Below are 18,495 nucleotides of genomic sequence, written 5' to 3'. Positions count from 1 at the left end.
CATCAGGTCCTAGCATAGCAACCCAGGTAAGGCAATTGGACCTTCTGGAGCAGAGGCAAATTCGGAAAATCTGGATGAGAAAATCCACCTTGGATGCCTACATTCATATCTTCCTTTCGTGCCACCCTAGTTATTTACTCTGAGGGCCTTGAGGTCAAAAACCCAGGCACACTAGGTTCTTTTGGTCGAGAAGGGGCAGGAAGGCTGCTGAAAATAGAGAAGGGTCATGGCAGAGAGACTCCCCAGGCAGGATGAACCTGCGTTTGAATCCCAGCTCACAACTGCAGTCACCAGGGAGGTCCTTGAGCTCCCTGATCTTGGCATTTCTCGCCTGCAGAATTTAAAGGAAAACAATCATTGCTCTTTGATGGGGAGGAGGCAGTTCAGAGACAGGCATGGTGGACAGCAGTGTCACTGGACCTGCAGTGCTTGCAGATATCCAGACTCTGACTCTGAGGATGGTTGAAGGTGGCCCCTGCCCTTGACCTTGGGAGGCAAAAAAAAAAATTCTTGGAGTGAGCAGAGCTAAACGGTATGACCTCTTCAGCAGCAGGCACAGAGCCTCCCTGGGAAAAGATGCTGTAGGCCAGTGACACAAAGCCACCCAAACACCATTTTTTAAGGTGGTAAGTGGGATAAAGGGGATGCTGGGAGGAAAAGGCTGGAATCAATGACCCAGGCATCTGAATCTTCTTTATTTGGTCTTGGAGCCACACCTGTAGTTCAGGGAACTGCACAACAATAGAGATAGAGCCTCCGACTCCTGCATGCCAAACATGAGCTTTAGCCCACTGAGTCATCCCTTGGCTCTTTTTTTTTTTTTTTTTTTTTTTTTTTTTGGTCATGGGATCTAACCTAAACACCTGTCAGAGCAAATGGATTGATTCTCCCTAAGGAGAGGCAGATCCCCTAAGACCAGACCCAAAAGCACAAAAGTCACTTACTCTACTTGCCACTGGCCCATGTTCTAGGGCAGGGCACCTTTCTGAGAGTTTCCTCTGGCATCCGGCTGGCTGTAGGTCTCATCCCAAGCTAAAGAACAGCATTTAGCAGTCAAACCACAGGGTGTCTATCAGCTACAAGTATAGTATAACCTACTGGCAGGTTGATTTTAAGGGTTAAAAGAGAGGCTCTTGGTAAAACAAAATAAAACAAACAAAACAGGAAAAGCTAGAGTATACCATTATTGTTCTTTTATTATTTTTTGTGGGGAGGCAGGAGAGGTTTGGAGTCATTACCCAGTGGTGTTCAGGTTCCATTCCTGGCTCTGGGCTCATGAGTGGCCCTGGAGAGATGCTGGCTGAGGGTGGAGACTATAGGCCCTGCCAGGGATTCAAACCAGGGACAAATATGCAAGGGAAGTTCCTTCCCTTTGATGCTATCTCTCTGGTCTACATCATTTTCATTTCTATTCCGTTTTATTTTTGAGCCATGTTCAGTTGTGCTCAGGGCTTAGTCCTGCATCTGTGTTCGGGGACCACTCCTGACAGTACACAGCAGTCCATCCTCAGTGCTAAGACTCAAACCCGGATCAACAACATGCAAAGCAAGCACCGCCCCCACCCCACATTCCCTCTGACTTCCATACTGTTATTTTTCAATGTTGTTACAAGTATGTTCTAGAGTGAATGTTTCTGGGAATAGGACTGTAATTTCAGTTTAATCTCTAATGACTGCTTCCTTGATGGGGACCATCAGCTAGCCCTGAGGATAAAATATGAGATTACCTCAGCTCTACCTGAACTTGCCAGAATCAGGAAAACAGTGATAATAGACCCTGAGACAATTTTATTCAATGACATAGCTTCATTAGTGATAATGAATGGATTAATAAATAAAGGAATATCTGCATAGCCCAAAATAGTATTCATTAACATAATAGCTTACAGTTAGATAAAGCTTACTAATGCTTTGCACTGTTTTCTTCAAAACTAAGGCACAAAAGAATGGCTTGTTCAAGGAACACTGCTGATATGATGCATGCCACCATTTGACTCAGAGTAATCTAACTCCCAAGTCCTCCCTATTAGTATAATACTCTCTTCCATTATATGAACACTGGGTGAGATGGCAGTATCAGGTACTGTGGATAAAAAGGCAAAGAGGGCAAAACTTGTATCTTCAGGAATCAGAGGGTCTAGAGGACAAAGACTAAGACATAAAGACACACAATATTTACTAAAACTTGGTCCTAAAAGGGTGGGGAAATGCGAAGCCAAGCCAGTCATCTTGGTATCATTACAAAGGGCTTCCTGCAGGAAGTGTCACCTGGTGTGGCTTTGTTTTGCTTTGTTTTTGGTTTTGGTCTCTGGAGGACACCTGGTGGTGTTCAGGGCTTACTCCTGGCTCTGCAATCAGACCTCACTCCCAGTGCCCTCAATGGACCACCTGGGATACCGGGAATCCAACCCAGGTCAGCCTCATGCGAGAAATGCACCTTACCTGCCATATTATCTCTTCAGACCCAGGAACTGACCTAATGTTTAGAAGGACTTCCCTGACTGGAGAATGAGAGGACACTGAAGTCAAACTGTATATGGGAATAAGACACCACCTAGACTTGCTGAAGCATTCAGCCCCTGTAGTCATGTCAAGTCATTTCTCACTACATCAGCTAATGCATGGTCATGGCCTCTTAGTGTTAACCCCTAAGTACATCCTGGTAATAAGCTTTACAGAGCACATGACAAATAGGATGCCCTTGTCTCCCCTCCTTCTTTGCAGAGAGCAGGCTTGATTTCTCAAAATGTTAAGGAAAAGATGGGCACTGTCATCCATGCCAAGTGTCGAGGAGACTGGTGAATACGATTCAGACCAACTCCTCAGTTTTCAGAGAAAGGACACTTGGTCAATGTTTGGCAACCAGATTGGGAAAATATGACCCAAGGTTATATGACCTCAATTCCATGAAAATCCTTCTTCATCCATCAGTCAGCACTACCACTCCCTTTAAGAGAGCATAAAGAATCTGAAACACATGCAAAATCCAACCTCACATCTTGCAAAATTATAATTTTATATTTTGTTGAAAGTTTATTTAGATTGATTTAAACATAGAAAGCCAATATCACTTAGCACAGAAAGATTCACAGTGAAAATTCAGAAAGTGAATAATATTTCAATCTCAAAACAACTGTAGAGATATCATGGGGGTCAGTGAAGTATTGAATGTTTGGGAACCCTTATGGTTTCCTGAGCACACCTGACCTCAAGGCATTTCTAGGTATAACTCAGGAGGCCTTTAAGCACCAGTAGGTATGGTCCTCATGGCCAACACCACTACTAGGCTTGAGTAACACTGCAGAACTGGATCTAAACTTTTGTCCCCTGTGGCCATGTTGGCCGAGTATCACCACGGATGATGTATCAATCTGGGCCCTGTAAGCACTGCTTGGGAGACCACAAAATAAAGTTATACAGATAAAACATGCATATAAGGGTACTTTGAAGTGTTAATATGAAGACATATGTCAAAGTAATCCTATGATGCTTTATTACTATTTTATTGGTCCTCCCATTTTAGAGATAAGCAAACTGCAGTATAGCTCTAAATAATGTTCCATTTTCATCAAAGCCTGAGGTCATCTTTGCTTCCATCACTTCGAGGTGAAGGCGTGCTATCAAACATTTAACATTTTTTTCTGTAAAAAGAAATCCCCAATTTCTGATTTCTACTTCTATGATATAAATATTTCAGCCATCACCAATCTTAAGCTTTCAATGTGACTATTAAGCAACTCAGGCAGGTTAATTTCTGAAAACGTAACCATCAGCTCTGGTTAGAATCAGCTCCAGGACACACCAGGTGGGGTATGTGAAATTTTAATATGAAAGCAAATCACTAGAAATCTTAGTGATTAAAAGAGGGGGTCTTAATCCAGTAACTGTAAAGCAAGACATGCTCTTTGGTTTTTCTCAACAACTCTCCTGCATTGCAGAGGTTACTGACGTGAAGGTGAAGATTGCAGTTAGAGGAGTCTGGGGTTAGAGAATGAGAGCAGCTCCCACTCTGGTTTTCTACTCCTTGCAGAGACTTGAGGATCCAATGGTGTGGTGGGAAAACCCTTCATCAGTATTGTTACTATCATGCCCATGAACGGTGAATTATTTTTGTGTCTGAAGGATGGCACACATGTATCAGAGTTTGGCAGATCCAGTACTGAAATGTCTGGTTAGCTGGGATTTGTATGATGGCATAAAACACTTGCCCTCTCCCTATCTACTTTGTGTGGGTCACTGGGGAAATAGTGCAGGTCACTGCTGTATCCACAAGTACCTACATACTATTGGTGGGAAAAGGGAATTGGTCATGACTTCATTAAAGTTTGTTTCTTGGAGAGAAATAGGAATCAACTCTGAAAATTGGAATCAGACAATTTTAATATTTTGACTTCTGCTGTTGCTGGCAGAGTTCATGTTGTCCTCTTTGATGACCAGAGAATAGCTTTATGGGAATTCTTGAGATGCAACTGAATGTGATATCACTGTTATCAGAATTAATAAATACCATGCTGCATATACAAACTGCTTAACTCAATGCAAGGAAGGAGAAATAGAGTAGGTTGTAAAGCTTGGGTAAAAAATCAATTTTATTTTTAGATTTTCCAACCACCGTATGTATGTCTGGCCAAGCAATCCACTTTATTATAATGCTGCTGCATTGATTTACACCCAGATTGTGAGATAAAGAGATTTTACAGTTTCTCTGGAATTCTTACAAATAAAGTCTTTAGAATTTCCCCATGAGAAGATATCTTTTCTTAGGTAAGGTATTTGTGACCTGACTTCTCATCCATACTTACAAACAAATTAGAGATAGTTTTAATTACATCCTGGATGTTAGTTACTCTGCTGACCCTAACATTTTTTTAAGGTGGGCTCGGTCAATTCTCAGATATGTGGAGTTATCATGCAAAATTACACTGCACCATTGATTTTTGTAAACAGGCAGACTCAAGTTCCAAATGATGAGCCACACAGTGATAGGTAAAGTCTAAAATGAAAATAAGTTTTTATGGACACTTTAGAATTCAATCCAGCAGATTACTGTGTTTGACAGGATATTATGCTTTTATTTTCCATGGACTTAGTGGCCACACTATTTCGTGGAAGCAAATGAAATGACATATAGGACCAGAGAGTTACTATTAAAAGTGTTTCTGACCTTGAATTTAGAACCATTAGCAGGCTGCTTCCAAATAGGTAAATGCACATTGAATTCTAAGTGATACTTCAGGTAAACAGGGAAGTGATTTCAGCATATGGCCTGATACAATTTACGCAGAGCCCTGGACAACCAAAGCAAAATAGATAGGCACAATATTTGGATTTTAAAAAGGGGAAATACTTGCATGCATTCAAATACAAATAATGCATGAGAATCTCCTTCCCTTAATGCCTTCAGAACTCCCTGACCAAACTCCCTTGGCAGAATAGAACTGTTTCTATGCACACAAACACATACATCTGTTCGTTTCTCTTTCCTCCTAACCACAGTCCTATTGGTCATCTTTATTTGGCATCAAACCATATACTTACCCAGCTGTCTCTCTCTCCAAAAGAAAATTGTTGACTTGTTCTGCCACCTGCATAACACTAGCCAAATCCACCTCTGTCTTCTGTTATTAATGCACTTCTCTTTTTTTCCTTCAGAAACTTCAGTTTACATGAAATTCTACAATTACTCGCTACATTGGCAAATAAATAAAAATATGTGTTCCTCTTTCTTTTCCAAGATGGAGTCAAAACTTGGTTCAGAAAGGCATTTCTGTATATTAAGACACCACAGAATGAGATGAATAAGCTCGTGACAAACACAAAGTCAAAACAAAGCCCCTTTCTAGCACTAGAGATCCAGACATTTACTTATGCAATGTTCTAAGAAGCATTTAGATGAGCTAAGATATTGAAGACTGTTCCATTGAACTTCCTACAGGCAGAACTGGATTGCGATCATCTCAAAAGGATGAATCGAGGTCCTACAACTGCCTGGCCAATTCTGGATACAGTTGTGCCAGAAAGGCACTTCTCAAATCTAATCTAATTCCTTCCTTCTCTATTTAATAGCCACGTTCTTTGCCGCCTTTAAATTACCTCTTCAAAATTTAATGGTCAAAGACCTAAGGAGTGAAAACAATTTGTACTGGTCCTTTAAATCACAGTAACTATCAGAATCAATCTTATTCATATTGTCATAATACAGCTGAACTCTGGGCAGCTCCTAGGTGCAGGTGGTTGAAGAACAGTAACTCTGGAGCCCGCCAGAAGTAGTTTGAATTGCATTTCTATCATTTGTAAAATAAGTGACCTGGGGAAATTCATCTTAATTATGGCAGACGAGGCAATCAAAGTTCTCTGTTTAATGCTATCGAAAATGAAAGAATTTCAGGGGGGGGGGAAATCAAGTAAGATAAAATATGTAAACATAGTTAAGATGGAAACTTGGTGAGTATAGCAATCATAGCTACCATGTATTGAAATTTTCACCTGTTTGGCAATGAATCTTTACTGATTTTTAAAAATTATTGTATTGCAATTTCTTGTGGCACTAGGGAAAAAGCCCAGATATGTAATAAAAGAACATTTTCTAATTTTCCATTTATTTTTAAATGATATAAATCAAGTTGGAAAAAAATGAAATAGAATTTAATGAATAGATTTTTCCTGCCTGTGCTACGATACAATTAATGGCTTTATATTTATTTTATAGGGAACTCAGAGATAGTACAAGGCTGACCCAAGTTAGATTCTCAACACTGCTTATGCTTCCCAAGTGATCCCTGAGTATAAAGCCAGGAGGAATAGCAGGCCCTGAGCACTGCCAGGCATGGTCTAAAAAAAAATCCCAAATAAATAAATATAACACTTGTTTTATTAGGCCTGTAAAGAGCATTTTTTAATCTTCCATACCCCTAAGTCAATCCTGTTTCTCTACTTCATAGAAGACATGGCCATGTTTCTTTATGATTTGCTTCTAAAAGGGCAAAGCAAAGTGATTTACTTTCAATAGAACTGCAACCACATGCCAGAAAACATGATATTGGATTTTTTACAAGAATGGTCCATATGTGGAATCCTGACTAATTCAACCAAGTGCCATTGAAGCCCTTCTCAGACAGGAAGAGCTTGAGAAGATTGTAGTAATGAATGAGAGTTTGGGTTCAGAGAATGTCTTATTCCAAAACCACTCAACAAGTGTCTTCTATTATTTCAAGGAACTTGGCACAACAGTTGATACAACTTAACAGTTCTCCCTACTTGCCTTAGAAATGTGGAACTGGTTAAAAAAGTCAGTAATGACACAACCGAAGTTAGGACCCATAATATTGAAGCTGAAATACTGCCAAGTAACCCCATTTAAGTGAAAATTCTGCCAATTAGTTTACACTGTACAGTGATTGCCTTTACAAGTGTACCTTACTGTTATTTGTTCATGTTCTAAAGATTTTATAGCTTTAAAAACAACTCACTGATACTATTACCATGAACTATGGACACAAATATGGATACCAGATGAAAAGAAAGCAATCACTTGACAAAAGTAATATTTAATCACACATTATGTACAGTTCATGAAAATCAAATTAATTTTATAAATTATAAAATATGCCTCTTGATTGTTGCTTCTTTATTATACTAAAGCTCTAAGACAAGTGTGTTGTACTATGCTAATCAAAATAGATCTAAAAAATGTTTTCATATTCCTGAGCATCCCCATATTGATGATGGGAACACTTGGACACAGAACAGTTAAATTCTGTTTGTCAAGTCGAAACATCAATAGACTAATGAAGAATAGACTGTGCATTTATAACATTTATATCAAATTTTGGAGAAGGCACTGCATATAGTAAGAAATAAAACTATTCAGTTATAATATTTAAACCACCATCCCATTTACTTATTTATGTCACTGTCACATAAATCAGAAGTAAAATAATCATACTGTATGTTTTAATTTATAAAGATACAATAGGTGGAAAATTTTTCTTGTTAATAATAGCATATGAATATACAACATTTTCACTTAATGACATATAGAGGATTAAAATAATTCCATTTAATGTTCCTTTGAAATATACTCAAAGTGCTAAAGTATCAATAAAAAAACACAGGACTTTATCATGGACTATATACATTTTTTTCTATATGCATATATGAGGATCAGGTATCTCGCTGATTAAAATCAGTATAGAGACATATAGAATTATTTCTAAAATGCAGAGACTTGCAATTCACATGAAGCTAATGTGAATTGCTTCACTCATAGACATATATATTAAAAACAGAAGAGGGGAGTGGTAAGTATAATGGAGAAAAGCAAGAGAGAAGTGAGTCCTTACTGTATATATTTTTCTTCCACAGCTTCCCAGTGAGAATTAGGTATATACATTGAGTTACCTACGCAACAATCCCATCATTAGAGAACATGTCACCCAACCAAAAAATCAACTGTGGGCCCATAGAGTTTAATAACTTGATTAAATTCTTGAACTAAGTCTAGTCTTGGAAGAGAATCATTGTTAACAAAGCTGAATTATGTCATTTTATATTCCCATAGCAGTTTTTAAATGATTGCCAGGGAGAAAAATATATGCCTTGTGGAACATGAACAAAATTGATCTTTAAAAAAAATTGAGAAAAGCTGTGTCTAAAAATAATACGAGGACAATGTATAAAATTTCTATAGAGAAAATTGAGGTAGATAATCACAATATTGGATTTTGGATATGATTGTACTCCTCCCCCCTTTACTGAAAACCATCTAATAAGAGAGAAAGGACAGTCATTTCTAATTGTTAGTGCATTAAATTGCTGAATGGATACTAACCCTCAGCTCAGCACTCCATGGATCCCCCTTACAGCATCCGTGCTTGTCTTTGGCAGTGAAGGTAAGGAAGCCATGTGTTTGAAGGTTCCAAATACAAGGGTTACTCTTTCATGATTCTTTCTGAAGAGGTACTCAATAAAAGCACATCTATTTATTTCTGTCTACTAATGGGACTTCTAAAAAATGACAAAGCTTGAAAAACAAGAAAGTGGATGATATTTATCATAAGGGATTAAACATGGCATTTAAAACTCAAGAAATCATGGCTTGAGACAAGATAGAAACAGGAAACGGTATTGGCCTTAGTGGTTTGCCATGAAGTGCAACGAGGTTTAGTTAGTACAAGAACTGGGAGCAGGAGACAAAGCCATACCTTGAACTTATTTCTTTTCTGACCTTTTGAAGTTGCCAAGTTCACTTAATTTTTTTTTCTCAAGGTTCCATCTGCCCTGAGATCCAGAGGCAGAACCAACAGTTCAGAAGAAACATCATTCATTGCAACTTTCTCTGAGAATGAACTGAGAGAGGACTCAGAGTTCTTTGGCTAACTTAGCCCCCCAGCCCCACCTCCAAATCAAAGCCTGGACTCAATCTGTCAAAATATTATTCCACACCACACATATGCATATCTTAATTACTGGGAAAAAAATGTAGTACCGCAAAACAGATGATATACAAGTCAGAGAATTGTCAGATGTGAAAGCAAAAGGAAAGTGATCAAAATCCTAGGTTTACACCAATGAATGAATTAGCTCGGTGTAGGCATGCATTCTGGTTCTCTAGAAGTTTCCTGTGTGAGTGTACAAACATACATGTACCCCACATAATACAAAGCAACAGGAAAATGCCTTATTTACTCTGTTCTTCTTAAGAGGAATATAATACACAGAAGTTAGAATTTTTTTCCCCGAACCTAAACAGCAAACTTAACTATTTTGGCTGTGAATTCCAACTGTGCCAAAAACCTAAAAGAAAATGCTCTTTTCCTTTCCTGTGAATATTTCTGCAAGAAATATAACAGTGCTAAAACCAACAGCACCATTGAGCACAGTCTTTTGGAAAAACTTCGGGTTCTTAGATTACACCTATGATTGACTCCGATTATGCTTGTTCCTTGAGCTACCAAACATAAACTACATATATAAGCCCAAAATATACAACTGCAAGTATAAATTGAATGTCAATTTACCCACAAAACATTGGTGATTTTACATTTAAAAATTTTGCCCAGATTGTATTGTTGATAAATCTGTTTCCCCCTTTTAGGTTGAAAAAAATCAAGACAAATTCTTCTTTAAAGCATTGATGTTTTTAAATGATAAAATTCACTAAATAGCAGATAAAGTATGAATTCTAACTTTTTTTTAATGTATGGTTCTTCCCTTTTTCTCACTAATGGACACGGAAAGGAACCTCGAAAGCAAAACCCTCAGGTACAATTCCTTGAATAGAGTCATCAGACCTTCGTTCTCTGAACTTGCTTTGCTTTAACAATGCTCTCCGCTAACCAGAAAAATCAGACGTTAAGTCTGTGCATTGTTTATAAGGAAATGTTGCATGATGAGTATATTCATCTAACATTCTTTATAAATGCCTTCTCAAGTGGTCTATTTCATCCTGCTGAGCATGTTTTATGGGTTGTTTGTTTTTGTACATCCAGCCAGCCACTACTGGCTACTTAAAGTGTATTCAGCACTAAATTAAGGGGTTGCTACTTGACCAGACTTCTACATAATACCCAAATAAGATTCCTTTTCAGGTTCAAGGCTTCCTTTAAGAGCAACATTTGTACAGCAGAAAAGGAGAACTGCTATTCTAGTGAAGGTTGCAAGGAAACTGTTCTTCAGCTAGCACCTTCAAGAGCCAAAGAACGCCACCTGGATACCAAAGATACTAAGATACCAACCCCCACCCCTCAATACGAAGAGGTTTATGTCACAGTATCTACCCAGCTGGAGTCTCAAGGTTTATATATGTTATAATGCAGACTGTTTGATATTTAATAGTAACACAAAATGGAAATGGGAGACCCAGGCTGCCGGGAGAAGACTGCGAAAGTTTGAATCGCAGCATTTGGCACAAATTTCAGAAACTATCAGATATCAAGTCTTTAAAAATATTTGATCACTGGTGATAGACACAGACAATATTGCCACTCACTTGGGTGATATGGAGAACAGAATGAGGGACACAAACTACCAGAAAACAGCCCCGAAAACATTTCTCTAAGGTGATGGGAGGCTCTTTTCCCTATCTAGAGAACAAATATTCTCAACTCCCAACCCTCATCAGTGTCCAGAAAAATACACACACACACAGACACGCACACATATACACACACAGGGATTTAACATCAGGTTACTGCTCCACCATGAAACGACTATTTCAACTCTACTACACCAGAATTGCAGAATATTAATATTAATATTATCGAATAAGTGGGACAGCCTCGGAGGTTTGGTTTTGTTTTATTTCTCTTTGGTTTTTTTTTTTTTTAACCACAAAACTCAGGAAAGTGGAAAAACGCGCCTGGCCATAAAGTATTATGGAGAACTCCCTTTGACGGGGGTGGAAAAATATAACCTTCAGAGAACATCTTTCAAAGATATCAGTCTCACGTTAAAAGATGTCTGTCTGTCTGTTGTCTGTCTGTCTGTCTGTCTCTCTCTCACACACACACACACACACACACACACACACACACACACACACACACACACACACACACACACACACACACACACACACACACACACACCCTCCCTCCCAGACAAAAATGCCCTGCAAAACCGGACGCAGCAGAGCTGGGCTGAGACCTCAGTAGTGTTTAGCAGGAACGCTAAGGGCTCATTTTGCATGCAGTGAGGTACCGCGGCGAGGTTGAATGGATGGAAAATCCCACTCTCGGATCTTACATAAATATCTTTCTCACAGAGAGTTTTCCAGTTGAAAAGCTGCTCTAACGACGCCGGAGGTGGCAGCTCCGGCAAGGTGGTTAACCGCAGATGCTGTCAGGTGGGTCGTAAAGAAGGGGGACCGGTGCCACAAAAAACGTCCACAAGCCACCCAACGCCGGACCCTCCTCGCAGCTCCTCGGTGGTACCCGAGAAGCGAGCCCAGGGCTCCCGCGTCCCCTGTGCCTCGCCAGCCCCGCCAGTAATATACTGCTAAGCCCGGCGAAAGGCAGCAGCTGCCTGATCCACCCCGGGAGGGTCGGGTCGCGCTGCTGCTCTCTAAGAGAAAAACTCTTGCGGAATCTTCAGGCAAGCGGGGAAAGTTGCAGGCGCCTTTTCCTCCCTCCCGCCTGCTGGGTTATAAGCCCCATCCTTTAATTGGAGGTGAAGGGACCAGCTGCCAGCCTGCCTCGCCGTGACGGACTATTGTTGTGCGTGTGCAATAATAAACAATTTAATGGGGGTTGATTTCCTTAACGTTTAGCAACCCAAGCAGACCGCTGCCTTCTCCATTCGCCGAGGCGGCGACCAGGCGAGGCGGTGACCTGCGCCCCGGCTGCGGGCCGGCGGGGAAGGTCAGGGATGGGGGGAAACTTGGGAGAATCTGTGCCGGCTGGACTGGGAGGCGGGCGGTGGTCTTGGGGTAGGAAAGAGGCGCCGGGAATAGGGGATACCTGTTGGCATAGGCGGCGGCAGGTTCCCACTGTCTCCCAGCTCTGGCAGACGCCCGGGAGAACGCGAGGAGTTGCCTATGAACCTGTTACGTGTCGGGAGCAATCTCCAACTCGGGGTTGGCGGGGGCGCGACTGCTTCCCCCCCGCCCAAGATTGCATGCGAAAGGAGACCCTAGAGAATGCAAAGCGCAGCACTGCGCCGGGGGTCGGGGAAAAGGCGGTGATGGAGAGTCCTAAGGCTCCCCAGCTTGGTGCCCGAGTGGACACTGCGTGCGGGGTGCAGCCTGCGTGCACGCCCGCGCTGGGGAGACTGCGGAGCCGCCGGGCATCTCGGGAGCCCCCGCAAGTTTGCAGCGGGCACCGCGCTTCCCGGGCTGGAGCAGCCACTTGTGGGAAAGCCTGGAGCCTCGGGGGGCGCACACGGCTGGCTGAGTGCTGGTCCGCAGTCCCCGCCGCGGGGGTCGCCCTCCTTTCTTCTCGGGGGGGGGGGGACGGTGGACTGGGAGGAGGCGGGACACGAGCAGCCACGGGACACCCCTCCGCCCCCGACCTCCTTCCCCCGCGCCTGTCCCCGCGGGCACCCGGCGCTTCCCATTCACCGCACGGCCCCGACCCCGCAGTGAGGGCGCGCGGCTGCAGCGGCGCCTGCTGCGTCGTGAGGCGGCGAGAGCGCGGGGCCAAAGCGTCAGGAGTGCGAGCCGGGGACCCGCAGGGAAGCCCGGGGGGCGCATAGCCTGCCCAGTTCCTCCCCGGACGCTCCTGTCGGAGCACTTGGCACCAACCCCATCGGGGCGCAACCCTCAGCGCCCGTCCCCATCAGTCAGTCACGGATCCTCAGGACGCAGCTCAGCCCCCCGGGGCTGGGAACCCGCATCCAGCATCTGGGGCGAGGAGGGGAGAGAGCAAGGATGCTCGCGAAGCTGTCGGAGCGGGCAAGTGTTGGGGTGGTGGCGAGGGGGGGGTCCTGAAAGAAAAGGGGTCCCTCCGGGAATCTCGGGGAGCCGGAGGCAAGCAGGGGGGGATCGGGCATCACTTACTCGTCCGGGGCTCGGCGCTGCTGAATCCTCCCAAGCCTCCGGCTTCACCAACGGCTGGAGGGGCTCGGGGTGGGCTCCCGAGGGTGGCGAGCGGCGAGCGGTCCCCGCGCGCTGGGCAGGCGCCTCCGGATTCCGTGCATGCCGCTCGGGGGTGGGGAGCTGCGGGCCGGGCTCGGCGGGTCTCGGCGGCCCCGAGTGGACGCGACCGTCTGGGCCCCCGGCGGGCGACGTGCGGGCGGGCGTGCGGGGAAGGCAGGGCGAGTCCTGATCAATGCACTAATTCGGGCCCGAGCGCTCCGGCGTGCCAGCCCGCCCGGCTGCCAAACGGAACTGTGAAGTGAGGTGGAAAAGTGAGCCGGGTGCCTCCCCTGACGGATCTCATTGGGCAGCGCGCAGAGGCAGGTCTACCACTTGGAAATTGGGGGAAGCCGCCCCCCCTCCCGCCCCCTCCCGGCCGGCCCGCCCCCCCCCCACCCCCCACCCCTCCACCCCGCGCTCTCCCGCGCACCCGCTCCTCCGCGACCCGGCGGGCGCCCAACTTTGCGCTCCCGAGCACGCCCCGCGCGTCTCCGCGGGCCCGTCGGTGCCGGGCACGGCGGCTCCACGGCTGCGGAGGAGGAACCAGCTCGCCCGCTCTCCTCTTTACCTGCTCTACCCCGCTGGCGGGATCTTGAAACGCTTCTCGCCGCCCCCCCCCCCCCACGCAACCCCCGCCCCGGGGCTCCGGGCTGCGCCCCTGCAGCTCCCCTGCTGGTAATTCAGAAAGCCTCTGGCAGAGCCCGGCTGGCGGCGGCGGGGTGATGGGGGGGCGGGGGGGGGCGGGCAGGCGTTGGTAAGTCTCTCGGTTCCTCGGCTGGAGAGGCGCTGAGCCGCCGAGGATGCGGGGCGCATTCCTGATCACCCTCCCCACCCCTTTCTCCGCTGCGACTGATTGGGGAGATGGGACGAGAGAGAGTGGAGGGGCGACCACGGGGGGCGCGCGAGAAGGAGGGTGTGGATGGGGAAAGCAGAACTTGCTGGGGGGGGGGCGATCACGGGAGGGGGTGCCAGGGCTTCTCCGTGTGCCCCGCTGGCCTCTCCATCGCCACTCGGGCACTGATTGCAGCTCTTCTGCCTCCACCTAGAGATGCCAGGTCAGGAGCTGCTGCCAGTCGCGGATGGACATCACTGAGCTCTGGAGGAACGCTCTGCGCCCCCCACTGCCCCCCACCCATATACTCAGAGCCTATGACGGGGGGGGGATGTTGCGGGGGGGGGTGGTCCCGGATGCTTAAGAAGGAGAGAACATCCAAGCTGCTTTCATTTGTTTTCTTCTCGACGTGCACGCGGACACGTAGAAATAGTCACGGGGATCGCCGCTTAATAAAATTAGTGTGGAATCCAATGAACTAATTATTACTTGTTTTGTTTGACTCCCTTGTACCGGACACCCCGATTTAGTTCATGCATGTCGGTACCTAAGAAGGGAGCTCTAAGGAAAGGGTTTTTGCCATCTGGAGTAAAGAGCCGAAACAGAAGGGGAGAGGGTGCAAAGGACAGGGTCTGTAGAGCTTGTACTGTCTGACTCAAATTAATGAGACTGAGTGAACAGAATGAGAACATCGGCACAATATGCTTGTAATATTTATGCAGATTTGGCATTTGTGGGTGTGCTGCATCTAACATCCCATTGTGACAAGTTGAAAAGAATATTGAAGATAGGTCTAATATCTGTCTGCTTCACAGCCTAGCTGTTATGGGCAAGAAACTTGGTGAAGTATTTCAGAGAGAGGAGATGTGGAGAGGACCAGGAGGTATCTTTGTCCCAGCCAGTGTCTAAGTTATTCTTTGTTCTCAGACTCTGCTTACAGGGTATTCAGCAATTGCCTAATTCTGTCTTGGGAAAAAAAAAAAAAGGAACAGCAGTCAAATCTCAATCAAATTATAACTGCTGCTAGACCAGACAATCCCAAATGGACAATAGAATAAATCCTGTCTTGGAAATGTGCTTAATTTTTCAGATATTCATTTTTACTTTGAACAAATGTTCTGAACCTTTCCTTAGGGTACTTTCTGACATCTCTATGAGAACCAAAGGTTAGATTTACTGGGAACTGTCACACGCGCACACAAACTTATCTGAATGGAAAGCCACATTGCATAGATAAATAATATACTTCAAGCTAATTTTCTTTAAAAAATAAATAAAAATTACTTGGACAGTACCAAGAGAGTCAGAATCCAAAGACTGCAGGCACCTTAGGGTGGAATGTTCTACATTTACTCAGAGCAATTACACCTGTTATCTTCCTTGACTATTGGCCAAGTGGCATTCAAGGTAACCCTCTCTACCTGCTAATCATTGTTCAAAACACAGCAGGAGGAATTTCCTAGTCATTTTCTCCTAATGTTCAGCAAAGGTCTAGATGATTAAGCAGTGTGAAAGAGGATTTGGCGAATGTTAAGAAGTCCTAAAAGATTCTAAAAAAAAATAAAAATAAAATCAAGGATGCTAAAAGACAAGGCATTTGCCTCTTTAACAATTCCACCCACTTTTAATAGGATGCAGTGCAATATCACAATGGTGAGAGCCCAACTCCTTCAGAAAGTGTTTTCAACATCCTCCTCAGGGTTATAGCCTTCTTGCAGGAAGAGAACAGTGCTATATAGGTTTGTATGAATGAGACTGAAATTGCATGTGCCCTTGGAGTCTTGCCGAGAAGAAGGGAGAGGACTTATCTGATAGGGCAGGAGAATAGAGAAGTTGCTGGGAAGTGAATGAGGAAAGGAGGGAGTAATGTCTTCAGAATAACCCTGACTGATACCAAAAGTGAGATGAAGAAGCATGTCTCTAGCCTGGATTTCTGTGACAGACAGTTTGGCAGAGGAGTCTACTGCAGTTAAATGAGATGGAGCGAGACTCCACATAGTAAAACATTTATTTTTCACTACTGATAGAATTTTTTATTATGTTGACTGAGAGGTCAAGTTAACCACGTGCTGCTTCATTGGGGCCCTAGGAATCCACAGGTTCTTGAAGCAGTCTTGGAAGAAAGTGTGAAAGTCATGAAGATTACAGCTTCTGCAATTGCAGCAGGAGATGGCAGAATGAACTATAGGATTTGGTGCATTGAAATGCAACCACATTTTCATTCTACAGTCCATAACCACAGAACAAAGCATACCCAAAGGGGGAAAAATCAAACCTATCATAGTAGGATAACTGAGATCTTCTGAGTTTATTGGATTGTTTTAAAGTTAGATTCATTCATTCATTCATTCATTCATTCATTCATTCATTCATTCATTCATTCATTCATTTATAGACCATCTCCTAAATGTGAGGTTTAGGAAAATCAACTTCATGAATGAAGAGAACTCAATGTAATACCTTCCATGGGGATTTGAAAATAAAAACTTAAAAATACCCCCAAAAAGCCCAAGATAGAAATTTAACAATAATTACTATGATATTTCTTAGAAATTTAGACTGCCTTTCTCTCACTTACTAATAGGGGTTTTAGTGAAGATACCTAAAAACTATCATGTCTTCCTTCCTTCTTCCTTCCTTCCTTCCTTCCTTCCTTCCTTCCTTCCTTCCTTCCTTCCTTCCTTCCTTCCTTCCTTCCTTCCTCCTTCCTTCCTTCCTTCCTTCCTTCCTTCCTTCCTTCCTTCTTCCTTCCTTCCTTCCTTCCTTCCTTCCTTCCTTCCTCCCTCCCTCCCTCCCTCCCTTCCTTCTTCCCCCCTTCTTTCTTTCTCTTTCTTTCTTTCTTCCTTTCTTTTCTTTCTTTCTTTCTTTCTTCTTCTTTCTTTCTTTCTTCTTCTTTCTTTCTTTCTTTCTTTCTTTCTTCTTCTTTCTTCTTTCTTTCTTTCTTTCTTCTCTTTCTTTCTTTCTTTCTTTTCCTGTTGTGAAAATCTCCATGTACTTTTTGTTTCCTTTGAAGAGGATAGGGATATAGACAATTGTGGCATTAGGCAAAAGAGTCTTTGAAGTTTTATTTTTAATTTCAATACTGGAGCTTAATCATAAGAATAAAACAACAAAAGCAATTTTAAGGAGTTTATAGATTTATTTAGAAATTTATTTAAATTAGGAGAAGACAGAGATGATGGGTTCCAGTGAATAGATTTTAAAATATTACATTACTTCTCAAAAGTTGATCTTTGATCCAGAAACAGTCTGCCTTTCCTATAATCAAAGGACCTGCTAGTAACGCAAACACACATACCCTAAATCTGTGTGGGACTCTGAAACCTGAATTTTCACAAAGACCGTAAAGGATTCTGTTGCCTGCTAAATATTCTGAGGACCATTACCTAGTATAAAGATGAAAAGAGTAAAAATGAAGTAGTATATTATATTACTACTTACTTATTTTCCCACTGGGGTATTCTAAAAATAAATAATCTTGAAAAAAATAAGAAGTGCATTCCTATCAAACTTGATGTCATTACTTTGCTGGTATGTATTGTGGGATTGAGAAACCAAACAGATTTCTTTAGAAGTGGTTTTGAATCTGAGATAAAATTGCCATCGAGTTTGTTATTCAGAAGGATGGTACTCTACATTTCTTGGCTGGTGATTTTAGCTGTCCTTGAAAATTAGGCCTGTATCTCTTAATATTGACTGTAATTACTAATCTTGAGCTTGCCATTATATTTTCAGTCAACGGAGGTGTACACATGTTCTGAAAACCACATCTGTGCTCAGAGCATTTTGGAGAAGGTTTTAAAATGGCATTATCTCCCATCTTGCCAGGTGCTACGAAACAGATAAGCTCCAATTCAGCTTCTGAACAGAAACTGAGGAAGGCAGAGATAGATTTAATGGAACTGGTACAAAGCAACCAAATATGCCAACCCAGGTTCGGTGGATCACATACTAGCATTTTCTTTTTATTCTCTCCCCACCTTGTTGTCGTACCACCACCCCCGCCCCCCCAAAAAAAACCAAATGACAGCAATTAGGTTAAGATTCTAGACTCCCCTCCTCCAACAACAATAACCCTATCCCACTTGTT

General features: G+C 43.5%; 1 protein-coding gene across 6 annotated transcripts in view; it reads right to left on the bottom strand.

The window, feature by feature from the left end:
• Positions 1-14,273, bottom strand: part of CDH8 (cadherin 8) — a 429,237-nt gene extending 414,964 nt beyond the window's left edge. For 4 of the 6 annotated variants that reach the window (XM_055145052.1, XM_055145054.1, XM_055145051.1 and 1 more), the window contains exon 1: positions 13,496-13,936. The gene's annotated coding sequence lies outside the window, so the exon portion shown is untranslated. The other 2 variants (XM_055145049.1, XM_055145050.1) reach the window with 2 other exon arrangements.
• Between the last annotated feature and the right edge of the window lie 4,222 nt (positions 14,274-18,495).

This window comes from Sorex araneus, chromosome 8 (genome assembly GCF_027595985.1).
Source record: "Sorex araneus isolate mSorAra2 chromosome 8, mSorAra2.pri, whole genome shotgun sequence".
In the NCBI taxonomy this organism is placed as follows: Eukaryota; Metazoa; Chordata; class Mammalia; order Eulipotyphla; family Soricidae; genus Sorex; species Sorex araneus.
Note: the sequence above shows the minus strand (reverse complement) of the source record. Positions and strands in the feature narration are given on the sequence as shown.